The 23,414-nt window shown below is 46.1% G+C and overlaps 3 non-coding genes across 3 annotated transcripts; all 3 read right to left on the reverse strand.

Moving 5' to 3' along the window:
- Window positions 1-7,923: 7,923 nt before the first annotated feature.
- On the reverse strand, window positions 7,924-8,114 carry LOC136599573 (U2 spliceosomal RNA). The gene has a single exon (XR_010789113.1). It is a non-coding gene; the product is annotated as a U2 spliceosomal RNA (small nuclear RNA).
- A 2,639-nt stretch (window positions 8,115-10,753) lies between these two features.
- Window positions 10,754-10,940, reverse strand: LOC136599537 (U2 spliceosomal RNA). Its single transcript, XR_010789085.1, has one exon. It is a non-coding gene; the product is annotated as a U2 spliceosomal RNA (small nuclear RNA).
- A 7,935-nt stretch (window positions 10,941-18,875) lies between these two features.
- LOC136599560 (U2 spliceosomal RNA) lies at window positions 18,876-19,064 on the reverse strand. The gene has a single exon (XR_010789104.1). It is a non-coding gene; the product is annotated as a U2 spliceosomal RNA (small nuclear RNA).
- Between the last annotated feature and the right edge of the window lie 4,350 nt (window positions 19,065-23,414).

A 23,414-nucleotide genomic window follows, 5' to 3' on the forward strand; every position in this document is an offset into this window, starting at 1 on the left:
ACGCTTTAAAAATGCTTATCAATAGTACATTAAAACATATTAATAACACATTAAAACATACCATTTAAAACATTTGTCTACGTATAATACATGTTAAAATACAAAACAAATTAAAAATCACATAAAAGGGCCCTTGGTGGCATCAAATTATGGAGCTCCATTCTGCTAAAAGCCATTTTCTCGCTAAAACAGGAAAATTTTTCTTGTCTACTAAAAAGTACTGGTGCATTTCATTAAGAGTAATTGATAAAATGTCCTTCACAGATAAAACTTCATGTTTAAAAACTAAAATGTTTCTGGTTTTCCACAGAGCTGCTTTGACCGAGTTGACCATCTTCCATGCCATAATTCTTTGAGTCTGTGTGGGGCATTCCAGGCATCCATATAAAACGGCATCCAATGTCAGTTTCTTAAGTCCGGTGATCTTTATCATAAGCGGTGATATTTTAGTCCATACTTTCTTGGCGATAAAACAAGTCCATATTAGATGTAGTGTGGTCTCTTCTCCTGGGCATCCGGGTCTTGGGCACGCGGCAGTGTTGGTCAAACCTCTACGATGCTGGAATGCCCGGCATGGAAGACAGTCATGGACGCAGCTCCAGGCCAGATCTTTCTGTGAATTAAAAATATAGTGGTTAACCATCATCCAGGTCTCTTTACTCTTTTTTTCGTTAAAATTACTGACTTGTACATAAAAACCACTTTCTTTTATGGTTTTTAAAATGCCTTTACTGTTCATTAAAATTTGCGCACTTTTGCCAGTAAAATTATATAAAATCACTATTTTTTCTAAAATCTTATACTCACAGGGCAAGTTAAAAGAATAAGGGGAATTTAAAACCGTGTGGAACCATCCATTCCTCCTCATAAAATAGCCAGTGTTGTATCGTAAAAAATAAGACCAATAGTGATTTTTAAAAAGAGCACCAATACACATACTAAAATACTTCGTATATAAAAAGGCTTTAAAATCAGGGAAATCTTTTCCTCCCATCTCCTTCGGCTTCATTACGATTTCCCTGCTGAGTTTTTCCATCTTGGAGCTCCATAAGAATGTGAAGCATGCCTTTACAATTTTATTAAAAACTCTGCCAGGAGGGGGAAACACCAAGCTTAAATACAGTAAAATGGGTAAAATCACTGACTTTGTGATTAAAACCCTCCCCTCCATGGTCAGCTGCCGCATGCTCCACATACAAATTTTCTTATTGACTTTCTGTGCCACCAAGTCCCAACTATTAAGACCTCTGTTGTCCTCGTTGAAGGAGACACCTAAAATTTGCACTGAGTCGGACACAGGAATGGGGACATCTGACAATGGCAGGTCCCCGATGTTTAAAATACTACTCTTGTTAAAATTTACCATAAAACCCGAGGCGCAGCAATAAAACTCAATTTGCCTTGATGCTCTCTGGATTGACAGGGTGTCCCTTCCAAGTATTGCCACATCGTCCATGTACCCCACTACTTTGGCCTCGATCCCCCCCCCGCCGGGCAGGGGGATCCCTCGGATCAGCTTGTCCCGTCGGATTGTACATAAAAGAGGCTCTAGGGCGCAGATAAAAAGTAGTGGGGACAAGGGACACCCCTGCTTCACCCCGGAATTTAAAAGTACTTCCTGTGTCCTAAAACCATTGACTAAAATTCTGCTTGTGCAATTATCGTAAAACGCTTTAAGAGACAATAAAAAAACCTTCCGGTATACCCATTCTCTCTAAAACCTTAAAAAGATAAAAATGTGACACTCGGTCAAAGGCTTTCTCGAAGTCTATTGTTAAAATAGCCATTTGACCTTGTCTTGATTTTGTGTCACTAATAACATCTTTGATCAGGTTAAGATTCTCCCATATGCTCCTCCCGGGCACCCCACAGACCTGGTTGGGGTGTACAATTTTGCTTACTACGGTCTTTAGTCTGTTCGCACATATTTTGGCCATTATTTTGTAGTCACTGTTCAGAAGGGTGATCGGTCTCCAGTTTTTAATATCGGTCTTGTCTCCTTTTTTGTATAGGAGAGACACGTCACCCTTCTTCCAGGACCCCGGGAGGGCTTTAGACATAAAAACTTCAATAAAAAGGGAGAAGAGGTCATCCTTAAAAATACCAAAAAAGGTGACATAAAACTCAATGGGTATACCATCGGGCCCAGGCACCTTACCTGGTTTAAAACTCTTAATAGTCTCTAAAATCTCCTGTTCTGTGATGTCCCTTGATAAAATCTCACGAGAACCAGGATCTAAAACGTCAGTGATCTCCTTCAACGAGTCATTCATAAAATCACTGTCAACAGGTTTAGTATTAAAAAGATCCGCATAAAACTCATACACTTTCTTTAAAATACCCTGTATGTCCTTGGTGCCACCGAGATCATCGAGGACTGTGCGCTTGTCTCTTATCTTCTTGAAGAAGTACCTGGAGCAGGTTTCATTTTCCTCCAGATGTTGTACTTTAGAGCGGAAGATTATTTCTTTTCCCCTCTGCTCCAGGCACCGGGCGATCTCTTTCTTCACCTCGATGATCTCGTGGTCCACCTCTATATCATGTTCACGGAACTTATACAGGGTCTGCAGGCGAGTGTTCAGGTTGGAATAAAATGTACGTTTTTCTTTAGCCTTGGCGATCCCAACCTTGATAAAAAAGTTTTTAATTTTTTGCTTCATCATCTCCCACCACTGGCTGGTGGGAGTGTTGGGATCTTTCACTCGCCTGCAGTCTTTATAAAAAGTGATAAAATCGGATAAAACCTGCGGATCTTCTAAAAGGGACACGTTAAACTTCCAGGCATTTTTACCGGATTTCCTCTTTAAAACGGTATCAACTTTAAAATATAAAAGCTTATGGTCAGAGAAAATGTTGGTAAAAGAATCACATCTAAAAGGCAGTACTTGATAAGAACAGAACATAAAATCTATCCTGGAGCTGCAGATCTTGTTGCTCCAGGTGACGCCGGCTTCCTCTGATGCGTTGGGATTGCATTTCTTAAAAGCATCAGTGAGCTTGGCGTCTAAAATCAGATTTTTTAACATTGAAGAGGTCTTATCATAATTTCTGCTCACTGAGCTAGAAAGCCGGCGTTCCCCCTTTAAAATACAATTAAAATCCCCTGCTAAAATCAGGGGGTCAGAATCATTAATAAAAAGGGGTAAAATCTCTAGCATCTCTGCTCGCTCTTTCTTATCCGCTGATCCATAAAAGTTTAAAAACTGCCACTTTATACCATTGATAAAAGCCTTGACCAATAAAACTCTGCCTGGTAAAATTTCATTAATAACGTCAATTAAAACGTTACCCTTAAAAAGAATGGCGACCCCCGCCGATCTGGTCTCGTTAGAGCCGGACCAGACCGACGGTCCATGTACCCAGTCATCTTGGTATTTTTTGTAGTTTGCTCTATGCGGGATGCCGCACTCCTGCAGGAAAAATACGGAGGCAGCAAAGATAGTCAGGTAGTTGAAGAGGGCGACCCTCCTCACGTGGCTCTCGATACTTCTGACATTAAAAGTGAGTCCCGACAGAGCAGCCATTGGAGACTAGGATATACGTGGGTCTTCAAAAGTCTCCGGGCAAGCCAAAGACCTCGCTAGCACTCTCACACCCCCCCGCATCCGAATCTATCGAGAACGGCGATGCTGGAGAGGAACCCACTCCACTTAGTGGACCCCCGACGGTGCCCGAGAGAGGGATTTGCGTTAGATCCCATACCGATTCTATTCCTTCCGGAAACTCCAAGGGGGCCAGCAGGCCGCCTCCCGTGCTTATTTCTGTCCCCTCCGCCGGGGTGGGTACTTGGCTCACTTGCGTTTCTGTGCCCTCGGAGGTGGCACCCCGCGCCCCCTCCTGGCCGGGAGGGGGAGGGGCCTTCTGGGATGACACAGCAGGGGGTACTTCCCCCGGGTCCTCCGACTTCGTCGGGATCTCCGGGGTTCCCCCCTGCACCACCTCCGAATAAAGCTTGCCTCCTGAGCCTTTCCGCCGTTTCTGCGTTGCGGCCGCTGTGCCCCCTGGGTCCTCCACCTCGGGCACCGCTTGAGCGGGCATCTTCGGAGGGCCTGGACCGGCTTCCCCGGCTCTGCTACCTCTACCGGTTTCCCGGGAGGGAGAGCCTGTCCGCCGGTCACTCACCCTCCTTTTGATGCTCCGCTGCTCCTTACCACTCTGGGGGGGTCCACTGGAGACCTCCATCTCCTCAGGTTCCTCTCCCTGGGGGGGTGCTGCTTGGTCATCTGGCTGCCCTGGCTGCTCTTTGGGTCCGGGTCGCCCTTGCTGCTCCGTCTTCTGTGCTCTGTGGGGGCAAAACGTGTAGAGGTGACCAACACTGCCGCAAAAATAACATCCTTTCCCTTTCTGACATTGACTAGTTTCGTGATCCGTGCCCCCACACTTCTTACAGGTGCTCGCACAGGAATCCTTATGGTGACCGTATTGTGAACAAATCCTGCAGAAGTCGGGCATTCCCGCAAAGTACAGGTCGCCATTCACTTTGCCCAATTTAAAACGCGCTGGCGGCAAGATCACTCCCCCCGGCTTACTGGGGTCACTTACACACGTGGCCTGGAAACGCCACTTCGAGGTCCAGATGCCAAACTCGTTCATTATCTTTCCCATACATCTGACGGATTTAAAATAGCGTAGGAGGAAATCCTCAACCTCTTTAACGTCAATGTAGGGTGAATACATCTTAATCACCACGAGTTTGGTTATGTCGAGGACGTGCTCGACCAGCAAGACACCCGCAAGCTTCGGATCTTTTTTGCTCGGTATGGCTGCAACCAGGTCTCGAAAGATGCCCGTCTCAGTTAGGGTGACGTCATAGATCCGTCGCTTGGGGTAGTCTTGGATCGCTAGAATCTCACGTTTTTGTACATTAAACACTCCTTGTAGCACATCCTCGACCACATACCTCAGGCCACGTGTATCCGCACTTTCCGTAAAAGAGACACGTACGGTGTTCTTTATCCGCGCATAAGCCGGTATTTCTGTTGGGTTTTCACCCATTTTGTAGTTTGGTGTCACAAAACCGCTTTGTGACGCCTAGGTAGAAGCGCCCTCCTCTGGCCCGGGGACCAGAAGAGGCAGGGGGATCGCGACTCGTTTACCCTGGGACTAATCCCTCTCCCTAATAGCAGCAGGCGGGTGAAGCCCACCGAAGTGGGCGATCCCGCCAGGCAAAGGAGAGGGGTACCCGAGTTACCTTCCGGCTAAGACTTCCTGTACCAGGTACACTTGGTCTTAGCCAAAAGGCCGAGAAGCGATAACCCGAAATGGGTTTCACCTGTAGCCCGGTCCGCCCAACTCCACTTCCAAGGCTTGAGGCAACACGCTCAGCCAGCACTCTGGGCGCACCCACAATGCACCCAGGCAGCTGGGAGAGCTATTAAAACTTTCCATAGCCCCGCCCCACGCCTTCTCAACCGCGCCCAGCCTCACACCCTCAGTCCTTCCTCTTGCACCGTGCTCACGCATCCTAGGCTTGCAGAGCCTGCTGCTGCAGGACTCGTCAGCTCCCTACAAACGAGGGTTAAGCCGGCGATGACACTAGAAGCAAGCACTAGTTTGTCTCTGAAGGTGCGTCGGCCGGTCGGTTGGAGGGATCTCTTCGGCCAGCCGCATTTCGAGTAGGGACGGATGGAAACTTTTTACCTAAAATAAGGGAAATTGGCTTCGGCCCCATAGGGCTTTATTGCCTTCCCCTGGGCCAGCATTAGTAGACCCTAGTAAGGAGAATATTAGAGCGGCATGGTCATCCGAAGAACTTAAAAACATACAGCAGGCCTTTTTTGCCCGCCCGCCATACATACATACATACCTACAGATTTAATATTTTTTTTACATATATACATTATATATATATATATACATACATACATACATACATACATACATACACACACACACACACACACACACACACACACACACACATACACACATATACACACACACATACAATCTTAAATCTATCTTTAATCTATATCTACAAAATCTGTAAATTAGAAATAATCCATATCTATATTCTACATAATTAATAAAGATAGATAGATAGATAGATAGATAGATAGATAGATAGATAGATAGATAGATAGATAGACTCACATACATGCATACATACATACATACTGTATGCAATTGAGCCAGGTGTTTGGAAGGCTGACGATGTCACTCCTTTGTGATGTCATCAATTTAGAAGCATTAATACCGGGCTTGGCAGCCATTTCAGTCAGTCTCTGCTGCAGCTGGGAGACGGGAGATGGTCTTTATTTCCACCAAGAAGCTGCAGAACTACCGGTAACTGCATCATTTTTATTTTATTCAATATAGGTTTTATTGGTTTCATGGAGGGGGGGGGAAACTTTTGCCTTATCTCAAAGCAATGTAAAAATAACTTTGACAATGAAACTTAATAAATCAATTTCGAGTTGAACTATATCATGTTTGTCTGTGATATTTTATAAGGTCTACAAACAGGGGAATGAGGGGAGGGTAAGGGGGGGGGGAGTGGTAAGGGAGGGTAGGTATCTATGACACGGGAGAAAGAGAAAATAAAACAAAAAGGGGGGGGGGGGGGCGGGCTCCGGAATTGTTGTTTCTCTTTACAATTGTGGTTTAAACGTGTTACTCACATGTCCCTGTCTGTAACCACTTGGTAAATAGGGGTGAGCTCCGGGCATCTATCCATATCGCCCAGGTGTGATACAATTTATCATAGCCTGACGGCTCATCTAGAAGCCTCGTTCTCTCCATACGCTCTATTTCGTGGATCATTGTTATTTTTAGTGGAGTGCATTTTTTATGCAGCACACAAGGGGGAGACAGCGGCCTACCAAAATCTAGTTGGCTGCTGCTGTGGCTTTCTTTTTTTTAAAAAAAGGTAGGTTCCGTTCTTCCATGGTGAGGAATAGGCAGGGAGGTTCCGTTTTTGCCAGCTGGGGAATGCTTATAGGCAAGGCCTTATCCCTGGTGGTGCATGTAACGTTAGACCACGTTTCAGCATTCAGTCAGTCAGTGGCTGACAAACGAGCTCCATGCAAGTTTACATTAAACAGACACATTTCTTTCTTTACTGTATTGACTGCGGTCTGTAATCGAGCGGTTGAACTGTTTCTGTGTCCATGCATTGAATAAAGCAATACATCCTTGTAAAGTAGACGTCCGTTCGTTGGAGTTCTTTGCTCCCCGAGTGTTGCTCCATCTCTAAACGTTGGCCTGGATCTTCATGGACGAATACTGCCCATCCCACGTGGAGCGTGTATCTCAGCCCGCGTGGAGTGCTGCAGTCCAATGAGGTATTCCGTGCTACATAGCAAGCCTTGGGCCTGTGTGATTGGGGGTCCGCTGCTGTCTGTCCACTCTGAAGCGCGCATCCGGGGCCGGCCGCTTTTCGACTACCAGCGACTGCAGGTCACACACACAGGCTGGTTGGAATGGCCTAGCATTATCCTGATCTGGAGGTGTAACTTGAAGCTGCGGGGCCCGAGTACAAAGTCTGGAACTGGGCCCCCAAACTATAAAGCTTCATTGATAGCATTGGTTTACAATGTGGGGAAGAGAGACTTTATGGGCCCCCTGGGGCTCCGGGCCCCCTGCACATACACCCATGACCCGAATACGTGAAGCATACAGACGCAGGCTGCCAGGATACGCTGTGCCTGCCCGATGTTTCCAACTTGGCTATTAGCGCAGCGGTAGGTACGAACTATAGAGTGCGGCTGCCATATGAACTGGTGTGTGTGTTGTTTTGCTTCCAGTTGTACCTGTGCTGTGCACACTCTGGCAGACGCAGCTGCTCAGTGGATACAATGTTGCGAGCAGACGGGCTGAGTGTCAATCAAAGTGCTTGGGTGGTGGTAGCAGCAGCCGCCACAGCTGCGCTGCACCTCTTGCTCGTCAGTTTTGTTTTTCTGCTTTTGGAAACTGCTGTAGGAAAGGGGGTGCACCGGTCCTGGAGGTACTGCAATACCAGGTCAATGCGTGGAGTGGACAGAGCAAGCTCTTTTTCCAGCTCCCTGTTCTAAAAATCCATTTAATATATGGTCCCCAGATAGGGGACGTATCAGATATTAAACTGATAAGAACAGATACTACACTTGATCTTAGCCAAAAGGCCGAGAAGCGATAACCCGAAATGGGTTTCACCTGTAGCCCGGTCCGCCCAACTCCACTTCCAAGGCTTGAGGCAACACGCTCAGCCAGCACTCTGGGCGCACCCACAATGCACCCAGGCAGCTGGGAGAGCTATTAAAACTTTCCATAGCCCCGCCCCACGCCTTCTCAACCGCGCCCAGCCTCACACCCTCAGTCCTTCCTCTTGCACCGTGCTCACGCATCCTAGGCTTGCAGAGCCTGCTGCTGCAGGACTCGTCAGCTCCCTACAAACGAGGGTTAAGCCGGCGATGACACTAGAAGCAAGCACTAGTTTGTCTCTGAAGGTGCGTCGGCCGGTCGGTTGGAGGGATCTCTTCGGCCAGCCGCATTTCGAGTAGGGACGGATGGAAACTTTTTACCTAAAATAAGGGAAATTGGCTTCGGCCCCATAGGGCTTTATTGCCTTCCCCTGGGCCAGCATTAGTAGACCCTAGTAAGGAGAATATTAGAGCGGCATGGTCATCCGAAGAACTTAAAAACATACAGCAGGCCTTTTTTGCCCGCCCGCCATACATACATACATACCTACAGATTTTATATTTTTTTTACATATATACATTATATATATATATATACATACATACATACATACATACATACACACACACACACACACACACACACACACACACACATACACACATATACACACACACATACAATCTTAAATCTATCTTTAATCTATATCTACAAAATCTGTAAATTAGAAATAATCCATATCTATATTCTACATAATTAATAAAGATAGATAGATAGATAGATAGATAGATAGATAGACTCACATACATGCATACATACATACATACTGTATGCAATTGAGCCAGGTGTTTGGAAGGCTGATGATGTCACTCCTTTGTGATGTCATCAATTTAGAAGCATTAATACCGGGCTTGGCAGCCATTTTAGTCAGTCTCTGCTGCAGCTGGGAGACGGGAGATGGTCTTTATTTCCACCAAGAAGCTGCAGAACTACCGGTAACTGCATCATTTTTATTTTATTCAATATAGGTTTTATTGGTTTCATGGAGGGGGGGAAACTTTTGCCTTATCTCAAAGCAATGTAAAAATAACTTTGACAATGAAACTTAATAAATCAATTTCGAGTTGAACTATATCATGTTTGTCTGTGATATTTTATAAGGTCTACAAACAGGGGAATGAGGGGAGGGTAAGGGGGGGGGGGGAGTGGTAAGGGAGGGTAGGTATCTATGACACGGGAGAAAGAGAAAATAAAACAAAAAGGGGGGGGGGGGGCGGGCTCCGGAATTGTTGTTTCTCTTTACAATTGTGGTTTAAACGTGTTACTCACATGTCCCTGTCTGTAACCACTTGGTAAATAGGGGTGAGCTCCGGGCATCTATCCATATCGCCCAGGTGTGATACAATTTATCATAGCCTGACGGCTCATCTAGAAGCCTCGTTCTCTCCATACGCTCTATTTCGTGGATCATTGTTATTTTTAGTGGAGTGCATTTTTTATGCAGCACACAAGGGGGAGACAGCGGCCTACCAAAATCTAGTTGGCTGCTGCTGTGGCTTTCTTTTTTTTAAAAAAAGGTAGGTTCCGTTCTTCCATGGTGAGGAATAGGCAGGGAGGTTCCGTTTTTGCCAGCTGGGGAATGCTTATAGGCAAGGCCTTATCCCTGGTGGTGCGTGTAACGTTAGACCAGGTTTCAGCATTCAGTCAGTCAGTGGCTGACAAACGAGCTCCATGCAAGTTTACATTAAACAGACACATTTCTTTCTTTACTGTATTGACTGCGGTCTGTAATCGAGCGGTTGAACTGTTTCTGTGTCCATGCATTGAATAAAGCAATACATCCTTGTAAAGTAGACGTCCGTTTGTTGGAGTTCTTTGCTCCCCGAGTGTTGCTCCATCTCTAAACGTTGGCCTGGATCTTCATGGACGAATACTGCCCATCCCACGTGGAGCGTGTATCTCAGCCCGCGTGGAGTGCTGCAGTCCAATGAGGTATTCCGTGCTACATAGCAAGCCTTGGGCCTGTGTGATTGGGGGTCCGCTGCTGTCTGTCCACTCTGAAGCGCGCATCCGGGGCCGGCCGCTTTTCGACTACCAGCGACTGCAGGTCACACACACAGGCTGGTTGGAATGGCCTAGCATTATCCTGATCTGGAGGTGTAACTTGAAGCTGCGGGGCCCGAGTACAAAGTCTGGAACTGGGCCCCCAAACTATAAAGCTTCATTGATAGCATTGGTTTACAATGTGGGGAAGAGAGACTTTATGGGCCCCCTGGGGCTCCGGGCCCCCTGCACATACACCCATGACCCGAATACGTGAAGCATACAGACGCAGGCTGCCAGGATACGCTGTGCCTGCCCGATGTTTCCAACTTGGCTATTAGCGCAGCGGTAGGTACGAACTATAGAGTGCGGCTGCCATATGAACTGGTGTGTGTGTTGTTTTGCTTCCAGTTGTACCTGTGCTGTGCACACTCTGGCAGACGCAGCTGCTCAGTGGATACAATGTTGCGAGCAGACGGGCTGAGTGTCAATCAAAGTGCTTGGGTGGTGGTAGCAGCAGCCGCCACAGCTGCGCTGCACCTCTTGCTCGTCAGTTTTGTTTTTCTGCTTTTGGAAACTGCTGTAGGAAAGGGGGTGCACCGGTCCTGGAGGTACTGCAATACCAGGTCAATGCGTGGAGTGGACAGAGCAAGCTCTTTTTCCAGCTCCCTGTTCTAAAAATCCATTTAATATATGGTCCCCAGATAGGGGACGTATCAGATATTAAACTGATAAGAACAGATTTTTTTTTTAAGTTGACAAACCCCGAGGGGTATTTTTATTTTAACAACAAATTTCAGACATAGTAAAAATGCTCATATAGTACATTAAAACACATTGTGTAACATATTAAAACATACCATATAAAACATTTTAAAACTTGTCTACATATATTTACATGTTGTTAAAAATCCACATTAAAATCACATAAAAGGGCACTTGGTGGCACTATATGATGGAGCTCCATTCCCCGATCAGCCATTTTCTCGATAAAATAGGAAAGTTTTTCCTGTCCACAATATAATATTCATATAATTCGTTAAGAGCGATGGATAAAATATCTTTAACCGATAAAACCTCATGCTTAAAAACTAAAATATTTCTGGATTTCCACAGAGCTGCCTTCACTGAGTTGACCATCTTCCATGCCATAATTCTCTCAGTCCGTGTGGGGCATTCCAGACATCCATATAATACTCCTTCCAGTGTTAGCTTTTTTAGTCTTGTTATTTTCTTAAGCAACGGTAAAAACTGAGTCCATATCCTCTTTGTTAAAAAGCAAGTCCATATCAGGTGGGTCGTCGTCTCTTCTTCTGTACATCCGGGTCTTGGGCATGCGGCGGTGTTGGTCAGTCCTCTACGATGCTGGAATGCCCGGCATGGAAGACAGTCGTGTATGCAGCTCCAGGCCAGATCCTTCTGTGGGTTAAAAATATGATTATTAACAAGTCTCCAGGTGTCCTTTGTTTTGCGCTCATTAAAATTGCTGACTTGAACATAAAAACCACTTTCCTTAAAACTCTTTATCATTAATTTAGAATTCATTAAAACCTGTGCACTTTTCCCAGTAAGATCATATAAAACCACAATTTTCTCTAAAATCGCATAGTCTTTGGACAGATTAAAAGAATAAGGGGAGTTTAAAACCGTTTTGAACCATCCGTTCCGCCTCATAAAATAACCTGTGTTGTAGCGTAAAAAGTAAGACCATGCGTGGTTTTTAAAAAGTGCGCCCAGGCACATGCTAAAATACTTTATATATAAAAAGGCTTTCAGATCGGGGAAGTCTTTACCGCCCATTATTTTTGGCTTCATTACTATTTCTCTTTTTAGTTTTTCCATTTTGGAGCTCCAGAAGAAGGTAAAAACAGCTTTTACGATTTTGTTAAAAATTCTACCAGGAGGGGGGAACACTAGGCTTAGATACAATAAAATCGGTAAAATCACCATTTTTATGATTAAAACCCTCCCCTCCATGGTCAACCTTCTCATATTCCACATACATATTTTCTTGTTTATCTTTTGTGCCACCAAGTCCCAGCTGTTAAGACCTCTGTTGTCCTCGTTGAAGGAGACCCCTAAAATCTGCACCGAGTCGGACACAGGAATGGGGACATCTGACAATGGCAGGTCCCCGATGTTTAAAATACTACTTTTGTTAAAATTTACCTTAAAACCCGAGGCGCAGCAATAAAACTCTATTTGTCTGGTTGCTCTCTGGATCGACAGGGTGTCCCTTCCAAGAATTGCCACATCGTCCATGTACCCCACTACTTTGGCCTCGATCCCCCCCCCACCGGGCAGGGGGATCCCACGGATCAGCTTGTCCCGTCTTATGGTGCATAGGAGAGGCTCTAGTGTGCAGATAAAAAGTAGTGGGGACAAGGGACACCCCTGCTTCACCCCGGACTTTAAAAGCACTTCCTGTGTCCTAAAACCATTGACTAAAATTCTACTCGTGCAGTTATTGTAAAACGCTTTTAAAGACAATAAAAAACCTTCCGGTATACCCATTCTCTCTAAAACCTTAAAAAGATAAAAGTGTGACACACGGTCAAAGGCTTTTTCAAAGTCTATAGTTAAAACCGCCATTTTCCCGTTCCTGGACTTTGTGTCACTAATACAATCTTTTAAGAGGTTAAGATTCTCCCATATGCTCCTCCCGGGCACCCCACAGACCTGGTTGGGGTGTACAACTTTGCTTATTACGGTCTTGAGTCTATTTGCGCATATTTTGGCCATTATCTTGTAGTCACTGTTCAGAAGGGTGATCGGTCTCCAGTTTTTGATATCAGTTTTGTCTCCTTTCTTGTATAAAAGAGACACGTCACCCTTCTTCCAGGACCCCGGGAGGGCTTTCGACATAAAAACCTCAGTAAAAAGGGAGAAAAGGTCATCCTTAAAAATACCAAAAAAGGTGACATAAAACTCTATGGGTATACCATCGGGCCCAGGCACCTTACCTGGTTTAAAACTCTTAATAGTGTCTAAAATCTCCTGTTCTGTGATGCCCCGTGATAAAATCTCACGAGAACCAGGATCTAAAACGTCAGTGATCTCCTTCAACGAGTCGTTCATAAAATCACTGTCAACAGTTTTTGTATTAAAAAGATCCGCATAAAACTCATACACTTTCTTTAAAATACCCTGTATGTCCTTGGTGCCATCGAGATCATCGAGGACTGTCCGCTTGTCTCGTATTTTCTTAAAGAAGTACCTGGAGCAGGTCTCGTTCTCCTCCAGATGTTTCACTTTCGAACGGAATATGATCTCTTTTCCTCTCTGCTCCAGGCACCGGGCGATCTCTTTCTTCACCTCGATGATCTCGTGGTCCACCTCTATATCATGTTCACGGAACTTATACAGGGTCTGCAGGCGAGTATTCAGATTAGAATAAAATGTGCGTTTTGCTTTAGCCTTGGCGATCCCAACCTTGATAAAAAATGATTTGAATTTTTGTTTCATCTTCTCCCACCACTGGCTGGTGGGAGTGTTGGGATCTTTCACTCGCCTGCAGTTTCTATAAAAAGTGATAAAATCAGATAAAATCTGCGGATCTTCTAAAAGGGACACGTTAAACTTCCAGGCATTCTTACCAGCTTTTCTCTTAAAAACGGTATCAACTTTAAAATATAAAAGCTTGTGATCAGAAAACACGTTAGTAAAAGAATCACATCTAAAAGGCAGTACTTGATAAGAACAAAACATAAAATCTATCCTGGAGCTGCAGATCTTGTTGCTCCAGGTGACGCCGGCTTCCTCTGATGCATTGGGGTTGCATGTTTTAAAAGCATCAGTAAGTTTGGCGTCTAAAATCACGTTGTTTAGTATAGCAGAGGTCTTGTCATAATTTCTACTTACTGAGCTGGAAAGCCGGCGTTCCCCCTTTAAAATGCAATTAAAATCCCCCGCTAAAATAAGAGGATCAGAATCGCTAATAAAAAGGGGTAAAATCTCTAGCATTTCTGCACGTTCGTTCTTATCTGCTGATCCGTAAAAGTTTAAAAACTGCCATTTTATACCATTAATAAAAGCTTTGACCAATAAAATTCTGCCTGGTAAAATTTCGTTAATAGTATCAATTAAAACGTTCCCTTTAAAAAGAATGGCGACCCCCGCCGATCTGGTCTCGTTAGAGCCGGACCAGACCGACGGTCCATGTACCCAGTCCTCTTGGTATTTTTTATACTGGGCCCTATGCGGGATCCCGCACTCCTGCAGGAAGAAAACGGAGGCAGCAAAAATTGTCAGATAGCTGAAGAGGGCGACCCTCCTCACGTGGCTCTCGATGCTTCTGACATTAAAAGTGAGTCCCGATAGAGCAGCCATTGGAGACTAGGTGATAACGAGGGTCTTCTCTTAGAAGTCTCCGGGCAAGCCAAAGACCTCGCTGGCACTCTCGCACCCCCCCGCATCCGAATCCATCGTAAGCGGGGATGCTGGAGAGGAACCTACCTCACTAAGTGGACCCCCTACGGTGCCCGAGAGAGGGATCTGCGTGAGATCCCATATCGCCTGTATTCCCTCCGGAATCTCCAAGGGGGCTAGCAGGCCAGCTCCCGTCTCCATCTCTTCCCCTTCTGTCGGGGTGGGTACTCGGCTCGTTCCTGATCCACCGTTCTCGGAGGTGGCTCCCCCCGCCCCCTCCTGCCGGGGAGGGGGAGGGGCCCTCTGTGATGACACCGCAGGGGGTACTTTCTCCGGGTCCTCCGGCTCCGCCGGGATCTCCGGAGTTCCCCCCTGCACCACCTCCGAGTATGACCTTCCGCCCGAGCCTTTCCTCCTTTTGTTTGCTGCTGCTGCCGCCGTGCCCCCCGGGTCCTCCGCCTCAGGCACCGCTTGAGCGGGCATCTTGGGAGGGTCCGGACCGGCTTCCTTGGCCCTACTACCTCCACCGGTTTCCCGGGAGGGAGAGCCTGTCCGCCGGTCACTCACCCTCCGCTTGATGTTCCGCTGCTCTAAACCGTCCTTCTTGGGGGGTCCACTGGAGACCTCCATCTCCTCAGGTTCCTCTCCCTGGGGGGGTGTTGTTCGGTTCTCTGGCTGCCCTGGCCGCTCCTCGGGTCTGGGTCGCCCTTGCTGCTCCGCTTTCTGTGCTCTGTGGGGACAAGACGAGTAGAGGTGACCAACACCGCCGCAAAAAAAGCACCCTTTTCCTTTCTTACATTGACTCGTTTCATGGTCTGTGCCCCCACATTTCTTACATGTACTTGCGCAATTTTCTTTTTGGTGACCGTATTGTGAGCAGATCCTGCAGAAGTCAGGCATTCCCGCAAAGTACAGGTCGCCATTCACTTTCCCCAATTTAAAGCGCGCGGGCGGTAAGATCACTCCCCCGGGCCAACTGGGGTCACTTACACACGTGGCCTGGAATCGCCACTTCGAGGTCCAAATACCAAACTCGTTCATAATCTTTCCCATACATCTGACCGATTTAAAATAACGTAAAAGGAAGTCCTCGACCTCTTTTACATCAGTGTAGGGAGAATACATTTTAATCACCACGAGTTTGGTTATGTCGAGGACGTGCTCGACCAGCAAGACACCCTCAAGCTTCGGATCTTTCCTGATTGGAATGGCGGAGACCAAGTCTCTGAAGATGCCCGCCTCGGTCAGGGTCACGTCATAGATCCGTCGCTTGGGGTAATCTTGGATCGCAAGGATCTCTCGCTTTTGTACCTTGTATACTCCTTGTAGCACGTCCTCGACCACATACTTCAGACCACGTGTGTCCGCACTATCTGTAAAAGAAACACGTACAGTGTTCTTGATCCGCGCATATGCCGGTATATCGTGTGGGCCCTCGCCCATTTTTGGTGGGTATCACAAAAACCGCTTTTGTGATGATTTGTTGGTGAGCGCCCTCCTCTGGCCCGGAGACCAGAAGAGGCAGGGGGATCGCAACCCGTTTACCCTGGGACTAATCCCTCTCCCTGATGGCAGCAGGCGGGTGAAGCCCACCGAAGTGGGCGATCCCGCCAGGCAAAGGAGAGGGGTACCCGAGTTACCTTCCGGCTAAGACTTCCTGTACTAGGTACACTTGGTCTTAGCCAAAAGGCCGAGAAGCGATAACCCGAAATGGGTTTCACCTGTAGCCCGGTCCGCCCAACTCCACTTCCAAGGCTTGAGGCAACACGCTCAGCCAGCACTCTGGGCGCACCCACAATGCACCCAGGCAGCTGGGAGAGCTAGTAAAACTTTCCATAGCCCCGCCCCACGCCTTCTCAACCGCGCCCAGCCTCACACCCTCAGTCCTTCCTCTTGCACCGTGCTCACGCATCCTAGGCTTGCAGAGCCTGCTGCTGCAGGACTCGTCAGCTCCCTACAAACGAGGGTTAAGCCGGCGATGACACTAGAAGCAAGCACTAGTTTGTCTCTGAAGGTGCGTCGGCCGGTCGGTTGGAGGGATCTCTTCGGCCAGCCGCATTTCGAGTAGGGACGGATGGAAACTTTTTACCTAAAATAAGGGAAATTGGCTTCGGCCCCATAGGGCTTTATTGCCTTCCCCTGGGCCAGCATTAGTAGACCCTAGTAAGGAGAATATTAGAGCGGCATGGTCATCCGAAGAACTTAAAAACATACAGCAGGCCTTTTTTGCCCGCCCGCCATACATACATACATACCTACAGATTTTATATTTTTTTTACATATATACATTATATATATATATATACATACATACATACATACATACATACATACACACACACACACACACACACACACACACACACATACACACATATACACACACACATACAATCTTAAATCTATCTTTAATCTATATCTACAAAATCTGTAAATTAGAAATAATCCATATCTATATTCTACATAATTAATAAAGATAGATAGATAGATAGATAGATAGATAGATAGACTCACATACATGCATACATACATACATACTGTATGCAATTGAGCCAGGTGTTTGGAAGGCTGACGATGTCACTCCTTTGTGATGTCATCAATTTAGAAGCATTAATACCGGGCTTGGCAGCCATTTCAGTCAGTCTCTGCTGCAGCTGGGAGACGGGAGATGGTCTTTATTTCCACCAAGAAGCTGCAGAACTACCGGTAACTGCATCATTTTTATTTTATTCAATATAGGTTTTATTGGTTTCATGGAGGGGGGGAAACTTTTGCCTTATCTCAAAGCAATGTAAAAATAACTTTGACAATGAAACTTAATAAATCAATTTCGAGTTGAACTATATCATGTTTGTCTGTGATATTTTATAAGGTCTACAAACAGGGGAATGAGGGGAGGGTAAGGGGGGGGGGAGTGGTAAGGGAGGGTAGGTATCTATGACACGGGAGAAAGAGAAAATAAAACAAAAAGGGGGGGGGGGGGGGCGGGCTCCGGAATTGTTGTTTCTCTTTACAATTGTGGTTTAAACGTGTTACTCACATGTCCCTGTCTGTAACCACTTGGTAAATAGGGGTGAGCTCCGGGCATCTATCCATATCGCCCAGGTGTGATACAATTTATCATAGCCTGACGGCTCATCTAGAAGCCTCGTTCTCTCCATACGCTCTATTTCGTGGATCATTGTTATTTTTAGTGGAGTGCATTTTTTATGCAGCACACAAGGGGGAGACAGCGGCCTACCAAAATCTAGTTGGCTGCTGCTGTGGCTTTCTTTTTTTTAAAAAAAGGTAGGTTCCGTTCTTCCATGGTGAGGAATAGGCAGGGAGGTTCCGTTTTTGCCAGCTGGGGAATGCTTATAGGCAAGGCCTTATCCCTGGTGGTGCATGTAACGTTAGACCACGTTTCAGCATTCAGTCAGTCAGTGGCTGACAAACGAGCTCCATGCAAGTTTACATTAAACAGACACATTTCTTTCTTTACTGTATTGACTGCGGTCTGTAATCGAGCGGTTGAACTGTTTCTGTGTCCATGCATTGAATAAAGCAATACATCCTTGTAAAGTAGACGTCCGTTCGTTGGAGTTCTTTGCTCCCCGAGTGTTGCTCCATCTCTAAACGTTGGCCTGGATCTTCATGGACGAATACTGCCCATCCCACGTGGAGCGTGTATCTCAGCCCGCGTGGAGTGCTGCAGTCCAATGAGGTATTCCGTGCTACATAGCAAGCCTTGGGCCTGTGTGATTGGGGGTCCGCTGCTGTCTGTCCACTCTGAAGCGCGCATCCGGGGCCGGCCGCTTTTCGACTACCAGCGACTGCAGGTCACACACACAGGCTGGTTGGAATGGCCTAGCATTATCCTGATCTGGAGGTGTAACTTGAAGCTGCGGGGCCCGAGTACAAAGTCTGGAACTGGGCCCCCAAACTATAAAGCTTCATTGATAGCATTGGTTTACAATGTGGGGAAGAGAGACTTTATGGGCCCCCTGGGGCTCCGGGCCCCCTGCACATACACCCATGACCCGAATACGTGAAGCATACAGACGCAGGCTGCCAGGATACGCTGTGCCTGCCCGATGTTTCCAACTTGGCTATTAGCGCAGCGGTAGGTACGAACTATAGAGTGCGGCTGCCATATGAACTGGTGTGTGTGTTGTTTTGCTTCCAGTTGTACCTGTGCTGTGCACACTCTGGCAGACGCAGCTGCTCAGTGGATACAATGTTGCGAGCAGACGGGCTGAGTGTCAATCAAAGTGCTTGGGTGGTGGTAGCAGCAGCCGCCACAGCTGCGCTGCACCTCTTGCTCGTCAGTTTTGTTTTTCTGCTTTTGGAAACTGCTGTAGGAAAGGGGGTGCACCGGTCCTGGAGGTACTGCAATACCAGGTCAATGCGTGGAGTGGACAGAGCAAGCTCTTTTTCCAGCTCCCTGTTCTAAAAATCCATTTAATATATGGTCCCCAGATAGGGGACGTATCAGATATTAAACTGATAAGAACAGATTTTTTTTTTAAGTTGACTAACCCTCCAGATGGGGGGCGTTTATTTTAAACAACACGTTTTGACATTTGACATGTTAGAATGTTCATATATAGTACATTTAAAAACACATTATAGAACATATTTAAAACATACCATAAAAAACATTCAAAACATACCTTACATGTTGTTAAAATTCACATTAAAAAACACATAAAAGGGCACTTGGTGGCACTATATAATGGAGTTCCATTCCCTTAAAAGCCATTTTCTTGCTAAAATAGGAAAGTTTTTCCTGTCCACAATATAATATTGATACATTTCATTAAGAGCCATAGATAAAATATCTTTCACAGATAAAACTTCGCGTTTGAAGACTAAAATGTTCCTGGCCTTCCACAGAGCTGCTTTGACCGAGTTGACTATCTTCCATGCCATAATTTCTTGCGACCGTGTGGGGCATTCCAGACATCCATATAATATTGCTTGTAGCGTTATTCTCCTCAGTCCAGTTATCTTTCGTATTAATGGTAAAATCTGAGTCCATACTCTCTTGGTTAAAAAACAAGTCCATAACAGATGGGTAGTTGTCTCCTCTTCTCCACATCCGGGTCTTGGGCACGCGGCGGTGTTGGTCAATCCTCTACGATGCTGGAATGCCCGGCACGGAAGACAGTCATGGACGCAGCTCCAGGCCAGGTCTTTCTGTGAATTAAAAATGTGGTTATTTATCTTTCTCCATATTTCTTTGGTTTTGCTCTCATTAAAATTACTAATTTGAACATAAAAACCACTTTCTTTAATATTTTTTATCATTAATTTACTATTCATTAAAATCTGCGCACTTTTTCCGGTAAAATCATATAAAACCACAATTTTTTCTAAAATCTTATATTCTGGTGACAGGTTAAAAGAATAAGGTGAGTTTAAAACGGTTTTAAACCACCCGTGACGCCTCATAAAATAACCTGTGTTATATCTTAAAAAATAAGACCAGAAGTGGTTTTTAAAAAGTGCGCCCAGGCACATGCTAAAATACTTGGTGTATAAAAAGGCTTTAAAATCGGGAAAGTCTTTTCCACCCATTATTTTTGGTTTCATCACAATCTCGCGTTTGAGTTTCTCCATCTTGGAACTCCATAAAAAGGTAAAAGCAGCTTTAACGATTTTGTTAAAAACCCTCCCAGGAGGGGGGAACACCAAACTCAAATATAATAAAATAGGTAAAATCACCATTTTGGTTATTAAAACTTTCCCCTCCATGGTCAGCTTTCTCATACCCCACATACAGAATTTCTTATTTATTTTTTGTGCCACCAAGTCCCAACTATTAAGACCTCTGTTGTCCTCGTTGAAGGAGACACCTAAAATCTGCACCGAGTCAGACACAGGAATGGGGACGTCTGGCAAAGGCAGGTCCCCGATGTTTAAAATGCTACTTTTGTTAAAATTCACTTTAAAACCCGAGGCGCAGCAATAAAACTCAATCTGTCTCGCAGCCTTCTGGATCGACGGGGTGTCCCTTCCGAGAATTGCCACATCGTCCATGTACCCCACTACTTTGGCCTCGATCCCCCCCCCGCCGGGCAGGGGGATCCCACGGATCTGCTTGTCCCGTCTGAATGTACATAAAAGAGGCTCTAGTGCGCATATAAAAAGTAGTGGGGACAAGGGACACCCCTGCTTCACCCCGGAGTTTAAAAGCACTTCCTGTGTTTTAAAACCATTTACTAAAATTCTGCTCGTGCAATTATTGTAAAACGCTTTTAAAGACAATAAAAAACCTTCCGGTATACCCATTCTCTCTAAAACCTTAAAAAGATAAAAATGTGACACCCGGTCAAAGGCTTTCTCGAAATCTATTGTTAAAATTGCCATTTGACCTTTCCTTGCCTTGGTGTCACTTATACAGTCTTTTATGAGGTTAAGACTCTCCCATATTGCCCTCCCGGGCACCCCACAGACCTGGTTGGGGTGTACAATTTTGTTTATCACGGTCTTTAAACGGTTTGCACATATCTTAGCCATTGTTTTGTAGTCACTGTTCAGAAGGGTGATCGGTCTCCAGTTTTTAATATCGGTCTTGTCTCCTTTTTTGTAAAGGAGAGACACGTCACCCTTCTTCCAGGACCCCGGGAGGGCTTTAGACATAAAAACTTCTGTAAAAAGGGAGAAGAGGTCATCCTTAAAAATACCAAAAAAGGTGACATAAAACTCTATGGGTATACCATCGGGCCCAGGCACCTTGCCTAGTTTAAAACTTTTGATAGTGTCTAAAATCTCCTGTTCTGTGATGTCCCGTAATAAAATTTCACAAGAACCAGGATCTAAAACGTCAGTGATCTCCTTCAACGAGTCATTCATAAAATCAATGTCAACAGTTTTTGTATTAAAAAGATCCGCATAAAACTCATGCACTTTCTTTAAAATACCCTGTATGTCCTTGGTGCCACCGAGATCATCGAGGACTGTGCGTTTGTCACGTATCTTCTTGAAGAAGTACCTGGAGCAGGTCTCGTTCTCCTCCAGATGTTTTACTTTTGAACGGAATATAATCTCCTTTCCCCTCTGCTCCAGGCACCGGGCGATCTCTTTCTTCACCTCGATGATCTCGTGGTCCACCTCTATATCATGTTCACGGAACTTATACAGGGTCTGCAGACGAGTGTTCAGGTTGGAATAAAATATACGTTTCTCTTTAGCTTTGGTGATCCCAACCTTGATGAAGAATGTTTTGATTTTTTGTTTCATCATCTCCCACCACTGGCTGGTGGGAGTGTTGGGATCCTTCACTCGTCTGCAGTTTCTATAAAAAGCGATAAAATCGGATAAAACCTGCGGATCTTCTAAAAGGGACACGTTAAATTTCCAGGCATTCTTTCCAGTTTTTCTTTTTAAAACTGTATCAACTTTAAAATATAAAAGCTTATGGTCAGAAAACACGTTGGTAAAAGAATCACATCTAAAAGGCAGTACTTGATAAGAGCAGAACATAAAATCTATCCTGGAGCTGCAGATCTTGTTGCTCCAGGTGACGCCGGCTTCCTCTGATGCGTTGGGATTGCATGTTTTAAAAGCATCAGTGAGCTTGGCGTCTAAAATTACATTTTTTAACAAAGATGAGGTTTTGTCGTAATTTCTGCTCACTGAGCTAGAAAGCCGGCGTTCCCCCTTTAAAATACAATTAAAATCCCCCGCTAAAATCAGAGGATCAGAATCGTTTAAAAACAAGGGTAAAATCTCCAACATCTCCGCTCTTTCATTTTTATCTGTTGACCCATAAAAATTTAAAAACTGCCACTTTATACCATTAATAAACGCTTTGACCAATAAAACTCTGCCTGGTAAAATTTCGTTAATAACATCAATAAAAACGTTCCCTTTAAAAAGAATGGCGACCCCCGCCGATCTGGTCTCGTTAGAGCCGGACCAGACCGACGGTCCATGTACCCAGTCCTCTTGGTATTTTTTGTACTGGGCCCTATGCGGGATACCGCACTCCTGCAGGAAAAAGACGGAGGCAGCAAAAATAGTCAGATAGCTGAAGAGGGCGACCCTCCTCACGTGGCTCTCGATACTTCTGACATTAAATGTGAGTCCCGACAGAGCAGCCATTGGAGACTATGGTATAACGTGGGTCTTCTCTTTAGAAGTCTCCGGGCAAGCCAAAGACCTCGCTGGCACTCTCACACCCCCCCGCATCCGAATCTAATGTGAACGCTGATGCTGGAGAGGAACCTACTTCACTCAGTGGACCCCCGACGGTGCCCGAGAGAGGGATCTGCGTGAGGTCCCATATTGATTCTATTGTTTCCTGAATCTCCATGGGGGCTAGCAGGCCAGCTCCCATGTCCTTCTCTTTCCCCTCCGCCGGGGTGGGTACTTGGCTCATTTCCTCGGCCTCCTCAGAGGTGGCACCCCGTGCCCCCTCCTGGACAGGAGGGGGCGGGGCATTCTGGGATGGCACCGCAGGGGGTACTTTCACCGGGTCCTCCGACTTCGTCGGGATCTCCGGTGTTCCCCCCTGCACCACCTCCGAGTACAGCCTGTCACCTGAGCCTTTCCGCCTTTTTTGAGCTGCCGCCGTGCCCCCAGGGTCCTCCGCCTCAGGCACCGCTTGAGCGGGCATCGTGGGAGAGCCTGGACCGGCTTCCTTGGCTCTACTACCTCGACCGGTTTCCCGGGAGGGAGAGCCTGTCCGCCGATCACTCACCCTCCGCTTGATGCTCCGCTGCTCCTTGCCTTCGTTTTGGGGGGGTCCACTTGCAACCTCCATCTCCTCAGGTTCCTCTCCCTGGGGGGGTGTTTTCTGGTCATCTGGCTGCCCCGGCTGCTCTTTGGGTCCGGGTCGCCCTTGCTGCTCCGTCCTCTGTGCTCTGTGGGGGCAAAACGTATAGAGGTGACCAACA

Source organism: Eleutherodactylus coqui, unplaced genomic scaffold (genome assembly GCF_035609145.1).
Source record: "Eleutherodactylus coqui strain aEleCoq1 unplaced genomic scaffold, aEleCoq1.hap1 HAP1_SCAFFOLD_101, whole genome shotgun sequence".
In the NCBI taxonomy this organism is placed as follows: Eukaryota; Metazoa; Chordata; class Amphibia; order Anura; family Eleutherodactylidae; genus Eleutherodactylus; species Eleutherodactylus coqui.